This window comes from Cervus elaphus, chromosome 19 (assembly GCF_910594005.1).
Source record: "Cervus elaphus chromosome 19, mCerEla1.1, whole genome shotgun sequence".
Classification (NCBI taxonomy): Eukaryota; Metazoa; Chordata; class Mammalia; order Artiodactyla; family Cervidae; genus Cervus; species Cervus elaphus.
This window is the reverse complement of record NC_057833.1, coordinates 75,492,082-75,500,105: the sequence shown is the minus strand read 5'-3', so window position 1 is coordinate 75,500,105 and position 8,024 is coordinate 75,492,082.

Sequence of the window (8,024 nt, the reverse complement as noted above, 5' to 3'; positions counted from 1 at the left end):
TGCTCTGCTACAAGAGATGCCATCGCAGTGAGAAGCATGTGCACCACAATGAAGAGTAGCCCCCACTTGATGCCACTAGAGAAAGTCCCAGCAAAGGGACAAAGACCCACCTCAGCCAAAAATAAAGCATAAATAAATGAAAATAACAATTACCAATAAAAATCAGGCTTCCCTGATGGCTCAGACAATAAAGAATCTGCCTGCAATGCGGGAGACCTGGTTTCCCTCCCTGGGTTGGAAAGATCCCCTGGAGGAGGGAATGGCAACCCACTCCAGTATTCTGGCCTGGAGAATTCCATGAACAGAGGAGCCTGGCAGGCTGCAGTCCATGGGTTTGCAAAGAGTCGGACATGACTGAGTGACTTTCAGACAGACCAATAAAAACGGGGACCCTGACTGCTAGATCCAGGGGAATCTTTCAGTCTGTTCAGCTGGCCCCGTTGGTTTGTGGCTCTACCAATTTAATCTTGAAAACTACTTGTTTCAGTGATGCCTCATTCCCCTGGATTTTCTTTTTCTTTTTTGGGCCATGCCATACGACTTGCAGGATCTTAGCTCCCCAACCAAAGATTGAACCTGGGCCCTCAGCAGTGGAAGTGTGGCGTCCTAACCACTGGAGAACCAGGGAATCCCCTGCTCTGGATTTTCTACCTACTTGTTTAAGTGGTGCCTCCTCCCCATGAATTTCCTACCCGTTATCTGATCTTTGGCTCTCGGCCTTCCCTGTTAGCTCCTCTGCCCAGACCCTGCTCACACTTTGGGTCTCCTGATGTTCTGACCTGGCCCTCTCGTTCCACTCACCCCATGCAGTCCTGTCCATCCCTGGGACGTGAGCCCAGCTGCCTGAGCCAGAGGCTCTCCCTCACTGCCAGTGTTCAGCCCATCACCAAGGCCACGCCAACCACCTCCTGACTGTTCCTCTGATAACGTAACCACAGCGAGTCCAGCAAATTTCTAACTGTCTCCCCAGCTGCCAAGATGTATCCTTTCAACCCACAGTCATGCTGCAGTCCACATGATCTTTTTTAAAAGCCAGAAGTATCACACCATCCCCTTGCTCAAGTTGTTGATGGCTGTCCACTGCTTTAAGGATAACTTTCAAATTTCACAGTGTGGCTGACCAGCCTAGTGACAGCCCACTTCTAATTAATCCTGTGTGCCTGGCACCCACATGGACGCACAGTTTCTCTGAACAAGTCACGCTCTGTCTTCGCCTCTGAGCGTCCTCATGTGTGTATGCTTTCTCCTGAGAAGTTCCTCTCCCAACCCTGTGCACGGTCTGTCTTCCCTTGGTAATTTTATCTTCCTGGTTCACATTCTGCCTTCCTCCCCTGTCATCACTCAGCCTCATTCTTGGTTTGGTGCTCCTGCTTCGTGCTCTCGTGGTTGCTAGAGAAGCTTGTTCAACCCTCATGCACATGCTATTGGATTTGCCTGCCAGTAACCTCTCCCCCTCAGTAGGCTTCCTGTCCCCCCTCTGTCTGCCCAGTTCCCAGAAGGGTGCTGATGCTGCAGTTTTTTGGCCACCTGATGCGAAGAGCTGAATCATTGGAAAAGACCATGATGCCGAGAAAGACTGAAGGCAAAAGGAGAAGGGTGGCAGAGGATGAGATGGTTAGATAGCCTTAGCGACTCAATGGACATAAATCTGAGCAAACGCTGGGATATAGTGAAGGACAGGGAAGCCTGGTGTGCTGCAGTCCATGGGGTCACGGAGAATTGGACAGGTCATAGTTGCACCATGTAGAATCTTTACTTGTGGCACTCCAACTCCTAATTGTAACATGTGAGATCTAGTTCCCTGACCTGGGGTTGAACCTAGCCCCTCTGCATTGGGAGCACAGAGTCTTAGACAGTGGACCACCAGGAAAGTCCCCTAACATCTTTTTATTGCATATTATTCATACACAGATGCCTCCCAGTGGGATTTCTAGCACCATATACTTATATATTTATTTAGCCAAAGTTCAGTTTAGTCACTGAGTCCTGTCTGACTCTTTGCGACCACATGGACTGCAGCACGCCAGGCTTTCCTGTCCATCACCAACTCCCATAGCTTGCTCAAACTCAAGTCCATTGAGGCGGTGATGCCATCCAACCATCTCATCCTCTGTCATTCCCTTCTCCTCCTGCCTTCAATCTTTCCCACCACCAGGGTCTTTTTCAATGAGTCAGTTCTTTGCATCGGGTGGCCCAAGTATTGGAGCTTCAGTATCAGTCCTTCCAATGAATATTCAGGACTGATTTCCTTAAAGATTGACTGGTTTGATCTCCTTGCAGTCCGAAGGACTCTCAAGAGTCTTCTCCAACACCACAGTTCAAAAGCATTAATTATTTGGACATGGTTCAAAAGCATCAATTATTTAGACACAGTTCACTTCATTTATCTGGCCAGTTTCTTGTTAGACATCACTATTCAGATAACCTACAGCTCTGTGCTCAGCAGACTCATAGATTAGCTTCCTAGGTGCTTTCTCTCTTCCCTTAAACCTGTTCCTCCTCCCCTAACCCTGTCCTACTAAGTGGGGCTGCCCTGTCATCCCAGCCAGAAACCTGATAGTAATTTTAGACTCTCCTCTCTCAGTGTCTGCATTCAGCCATCACCCAGGCCTATCAGCCTACCTCTGAACACCCGATCTGTCCTCAGCTGCCCTTCTGCTGTTGCTCCCTGCCTCCAGGGCTTCTGGCCAGTCATTGTAGCCGCTCAACCAAGTTCCTGTTCTGGGTTTGCACCTTCCCTTCCCAGTCCAGTTCGTTTTTAGCCCGATATGAGTGCAAATCTGATGTCTGCACCCTCAGTGCTGGCAAGGCCTACAAAGTGGAGTGGAGGCGTCCCCACTGCACTGATAGCGCCAGCATGCGTGGCTGGGACAGACACCGCCTGGCTCCCCTTTTCTTATTCAATCTGTTGGCAGACCCCATTTCTCCTCCGGTCATCAGCTCAGGCCTCCGGTGCCTGTGCTGTGCTTGCTCTCCTGTGACACCTGTCCATCCATTACTGGCTGTTCACGGGCCAGCCGCTCCACTAGCCTGTGGGCTCCTGGTGCAGACGCTGCACCCATTAACCTCTGTGCCCCCAGCTCCAGACCTGTGGCTAGCGTCCTGGGCCATCTGCCTTTGATGACCAGTTTTCCCTCAGGAACTGTCACCGTGATGTCCGAGTCTGAGTCAGTAATTCTGTAAGTTGACTTCTTTGCATTTCTGGTACCAAACACCTCTTTCATTAATTGGGGTTTAAAAATAGAAGCCTCTTCATACTTGGAAGTGGGACTTTTTCTTTTTTTTTAATTATTTTGTGCTGGGTCTCCGTTGCTGTACACAGGCTTTCTCTAGTTGAGGTGAGCAGGTGCTTGGGCTTCTCATTCGAGTGGCTTATTCTGTTGTGGAGCATGAGCTCTAGGGCGCGAGACTCTAGTTTTGGTGCAAGGGCTTAGTTGCTCTGAGGCATGCAGGATCTTACTGTACCAGAAGTCAACCCACGTCCGCTGCATTGGTGGATGAGTTCTTAACCACTGGACCACCAGGAAAGTCCGGGAAGTGGGAAGGTTTAACCAGATGTGACTTTCCATTTCATTTTGAACTTGCATCTAGATGTGCGAATTTGCCCAACCGGTACGTTGAGGGGTTGTCCCTTTAAACGCTAACATTAGGGTAGAGGGTGGTGGTTTTATTTTCTGTGGCTTTCTAAACAAATTACCACATTCTGGGTGACTTAAAACAACAGAGATGTATTCTTTCATGGTTCCAGAGGTCAGAAATCTGAAATCAGTGTCACTGGGCTGAAATGAGGGTGCAGGCAGGGCCGTTCTCCCCCTTGAGGATGTGGGGAGGACAGTGGGGGGCCTATGAGCTGCTGTCTGCTGGCATTCCTTGGCTTTTGGCCTCTCTTGTCAGGAACCTTGGGATGGCATTTAGGCATCACCTGGGTAATTGAGGATGATCATCTTGCCAGGAGGAGAAGGGGACAGCAGAGGATGACATGGTTGGATGGCATCACGGACTCAATGGACATGAGTTTGAGCAAGCTCCAGGAGATGGTGGAGTACAGGAAAGCCTGGCGCGCTGCAGTCCATGGAGTTGCAAAGAGTCGGACATGACTGAGCAACTGAACAACAGCAACAGTCTCTCCATCTCAAGACCTTTAACTTAGTCACATCATATATGGAAAATATATGATCACATCATACGTTCCAGAGATTAGGACCTGATATCTTTTTTTAAACTTTTATTGTGGTAAAAGTCACACAATATGAAGCATACTATTTTAACCTTATATGACTGTACAGTTCGGTAGCACCAAGTGCATGGACATTGTTGTACAGCTCTCACCGTCATTCATCGCCCAGATTTTTCAGCTTCGTAAACTGCACTCTGTCCCCATGAAACACTAACTCCCATTCCCCCTCCCCACCCCGCTCCTTCCCCCTTCCCCACAACTAGCCCTGGCCCCTGCATCTATTAATGCAATGCACTTTCTGACTGTGTGAACTTGACTGTTCTAGGGACCTCATATAAGTGGAATAAATAGTATTTAGGACCTGATACAGGATTTCCCATGTGGCATGGTGGTCAGAAACTATGGTGGAAGTAATGAAGATAATGGTGACCTCCCTCAAAAGATCCCAGGCATGTACTGCTACAGTCCACACCCCCAACCCTGCAGCAGGCCATCACCAACCCATGCCTTCGCCGGAGACTCCCGGACACCCACAGGCAAGTCTCCTGTGGGGTCACTGTTCCTTTCTCCTGGGTCCTGGTGCGCAAGGTTCTGTTGTGCTCTCCAAGAGTCTATTTCCCAGTCCTAGGTAAGTTCTGGCAGCTCTATAGTGGGATTAATGGTGACTTCCTCCAAGACGACTTCTGCCATACCCAGAGCCCCTGTCCCTGTGGCAGACCACTGCCGACCTCCACAGGAGATGCTCAAACACAGTTCTGTCTCCGTCTCTGTGGGGTCCCTGGGTCCTGGTGCACACAAGGTTTGTTTGAGCCCTCTGAGCATCTCTGGCAGGAACAGGGTTTGATTCTAAATGCGAATTCACCCCTCCGAAATTAAAAGACGCTTACTCCTTGGAAGGAAAGTTATGACCAACCTAGATAGCATATTAAAAAGCAGAGACATTACTTTGCAAACAAACGTCCATCTGGTCAAGGCTATGGTTTTTCCAGTGGTCATGTATGGATGTGAGAGTTGGATTGTGAAGAAAGCTGAGCGCTGAAAAATTGATGCTTTTGAACTATGGTGTTGGAGAAGACTCTTGAGAGTCCTTTGGACTGCAAGGAGATCCAACCAGTCCATCCTAAAGGAGATCAGTCCTGGGCGTTCATTGGAGGGACTGATGCTGAAGCTGAAAGTCCAGTACTTTGGCCACCTCATGCGAAAAGTTGACTCATTGGAAAAGACCCTGATGCTGGGAGGGATTGGGGGCAGGAGGGGAAGGAGCCGACAGAGGATGAGATGGCTGGATGGCATCACCAACTCGATGGACATGAGTTTGAGTAAACTCCGGGAGTTGGTGATGGACAGGGAGGCCTGGCGTGCTGCGATTCATGGGGTCGCAAAGGGTCGGACACGACTGAGCGACTGAACTGAACTGAACTGAACTGAACTGTCTTGCTGGGGCTTCTCCTCACGGCCACTCCAGTGCCTACCACAGCTTCATTACTCCACCATAGTTTGGCCCCAGGTAAATAGCAGGGAGGGAACACAGCTCCACCCATCAACAGAAGATTGGATTAAAGATTTACTGAGCATGGCCCCGCCCATCAGAACAAGACCCAGTATTCCCCTCAGTCAGTCTATCCCATCAGGAAGCTTTCATAAACCTCTTATCCTTCTCCATCAGAGGGCAGACAGACTGAAAACCACACTCACAGAAAACTAAACAATCTAATTGCATGGACCACAGCCTTGTCTAACTCAATGAAACCATGAGACATGCCATGTAGGGCCACCCAAGATGGATGGGTTATAGTGGAGAGTTCTGACAGAATGTGGTCCACTGGAGAAGGGAAATGGCAAACTACTTCAGTATTCCTGCCTTGAGAACCCCATGAACAGTATGAAAAGGCAACAAGATAGGACCCTGAAAGATGAAATCCCTAGGTCGGTAGGTGTCTGATATGCTACTGGAGAAATAGCTCCAGAAAGAATGAAGATATGGAGCCAAAGCAGAAATAACACCCAGTTGTGGATGTGACTGGTGATGGAAGCAAGGTCTGATACGGTAAAGAGCAATACTGCATAGGAACCTGGATTGTTAGGTCTGTGAATCAAGGCAAATTGGGAGTGGTCAAACAGGAGATGGCAAGAGTGAACGTCGACATTTTAGGAATCAGTGAACTAAAATGGACAGGAATGGGTGAATTTAACTCAGATGACCATTATATCTACTACTGTGGGCAAGAATCCCTTAAAAGAAATTGAGTAGTCATCATAGTCAACAAAAGAGTCTGAAATGCAGTACTTGGAGGCAGTCTCAAAAACGACAGAATGATCTCTGTTCATTTCCAAGGCAAACCATTCAGTATCACGGTAATCGAAGTCTATGCCCCAACCAGCAATGTTGAAGAAGCTGAAGTTGAATGGTTCTATGAAGACCTACAAGACCTTCTAGAATTAACACCCAAAGATGTCCTTTTCGTTATAGGGGACTGGAATGCAAAAGTAAGAAATCAAGAAACACCTGGAGTAACAGGCAAATTTGGCCTTGGCATACAGAATGAAGCAGGGCAAAGGCTAATATAGTTCTGCCAAGAGAATGCACTGGTGATAGCAAACACCTTCCTCCAACAACACAAGAGATGACTCTACACATGGAAATCACCAGATGGTCGACACTGAAATCAGATTGATCATATTCTTTGCAGTCAAAGATGGAGAAGCTCTATACAGTCAGCAAAAACAAGATCAGGAGCTGACTGTGGCTCAGATCATGAACTCCTTATTGCCAAATTCAGACTTAACTTGAAGAAAGTAGGGAATACCACTAGACCATTCAGGTATGACCTAAATCAAATCCCTAATGATTATACAGTGGAAGTGAGAAATAGATTTAAGGGACTAGATCTGATAGATAGAGTGCCGGATGAACTATGGACGGAGGTTCATGACATTGTACAGGAGACGGAGCAAGATCATCCCCAAGAAAAAGAAATGCAAAAGAGGAAAATGGCTGTCTGAGGAAGCCTTATAGATAACTGTAAAAAGAAGAGAAGAGAAAAGCAAAGGAGAATAGGAAAGATATACCCATTTAAATGCAGAGTTCCAAAGAATAGCAAGGAGAGATAAGAAGGCCTTCCTCAGTGATCAGTGCAAAGAAATAGAGGAAAACAATAGAATGGGAAAGACTAGAGATCTCTTCAAGAAAATGAGAGATGCCAAGGGAACATTTCATGCAAAGATGGGCTCAATAAAGGACAAAAATACTATGGACCTAACAGAAGATATTAAGAAGAGGTGGCAAGAATGCATAGAAGAACTATACAAAAAAGATCTTCATGACCCAGATAACCATGATGGTGTGATCACTCACCTAGAGCCAGAAATCCTGGAATGTGAAGTCAAGTGGGCCTTAGGAAGCATCACTACGAACAAAGCTGGTGGAAGTGATGGAATTCCAGTTGAGCTATTTCAGATCCTAAAAGATGATGCTGTGAAAGTGCTGCACTCAATATGCCAGCAAATTTGGAAAACTCAGCAGTGGCCAGAGCACTGGAAAAGGTCAGTTTTCATTCGAATCCCAAAGAAAGACAATGCCAAAGAATGCTCAGACTACCGCAGAATTGCACTCATCTCACACAGCTAGCAAAGTAATGCTCAAAATTCTTCAAGCCAGGCTTAACAATACGTGAACTGTGAATTTCCAGATGTTCAAGCTGGTTTTAGAAAAGGCAGAGGAGCCAGAGATCAAATTGCTGGATCATCGAAAAACTGAGAGAGTTCCAGAAAAACATCTATTTCTGCTTTATTGACTATGCCAAAGCCTTTGACTGTGTGGATCACAATAAACTGTGGAGAATTCTGG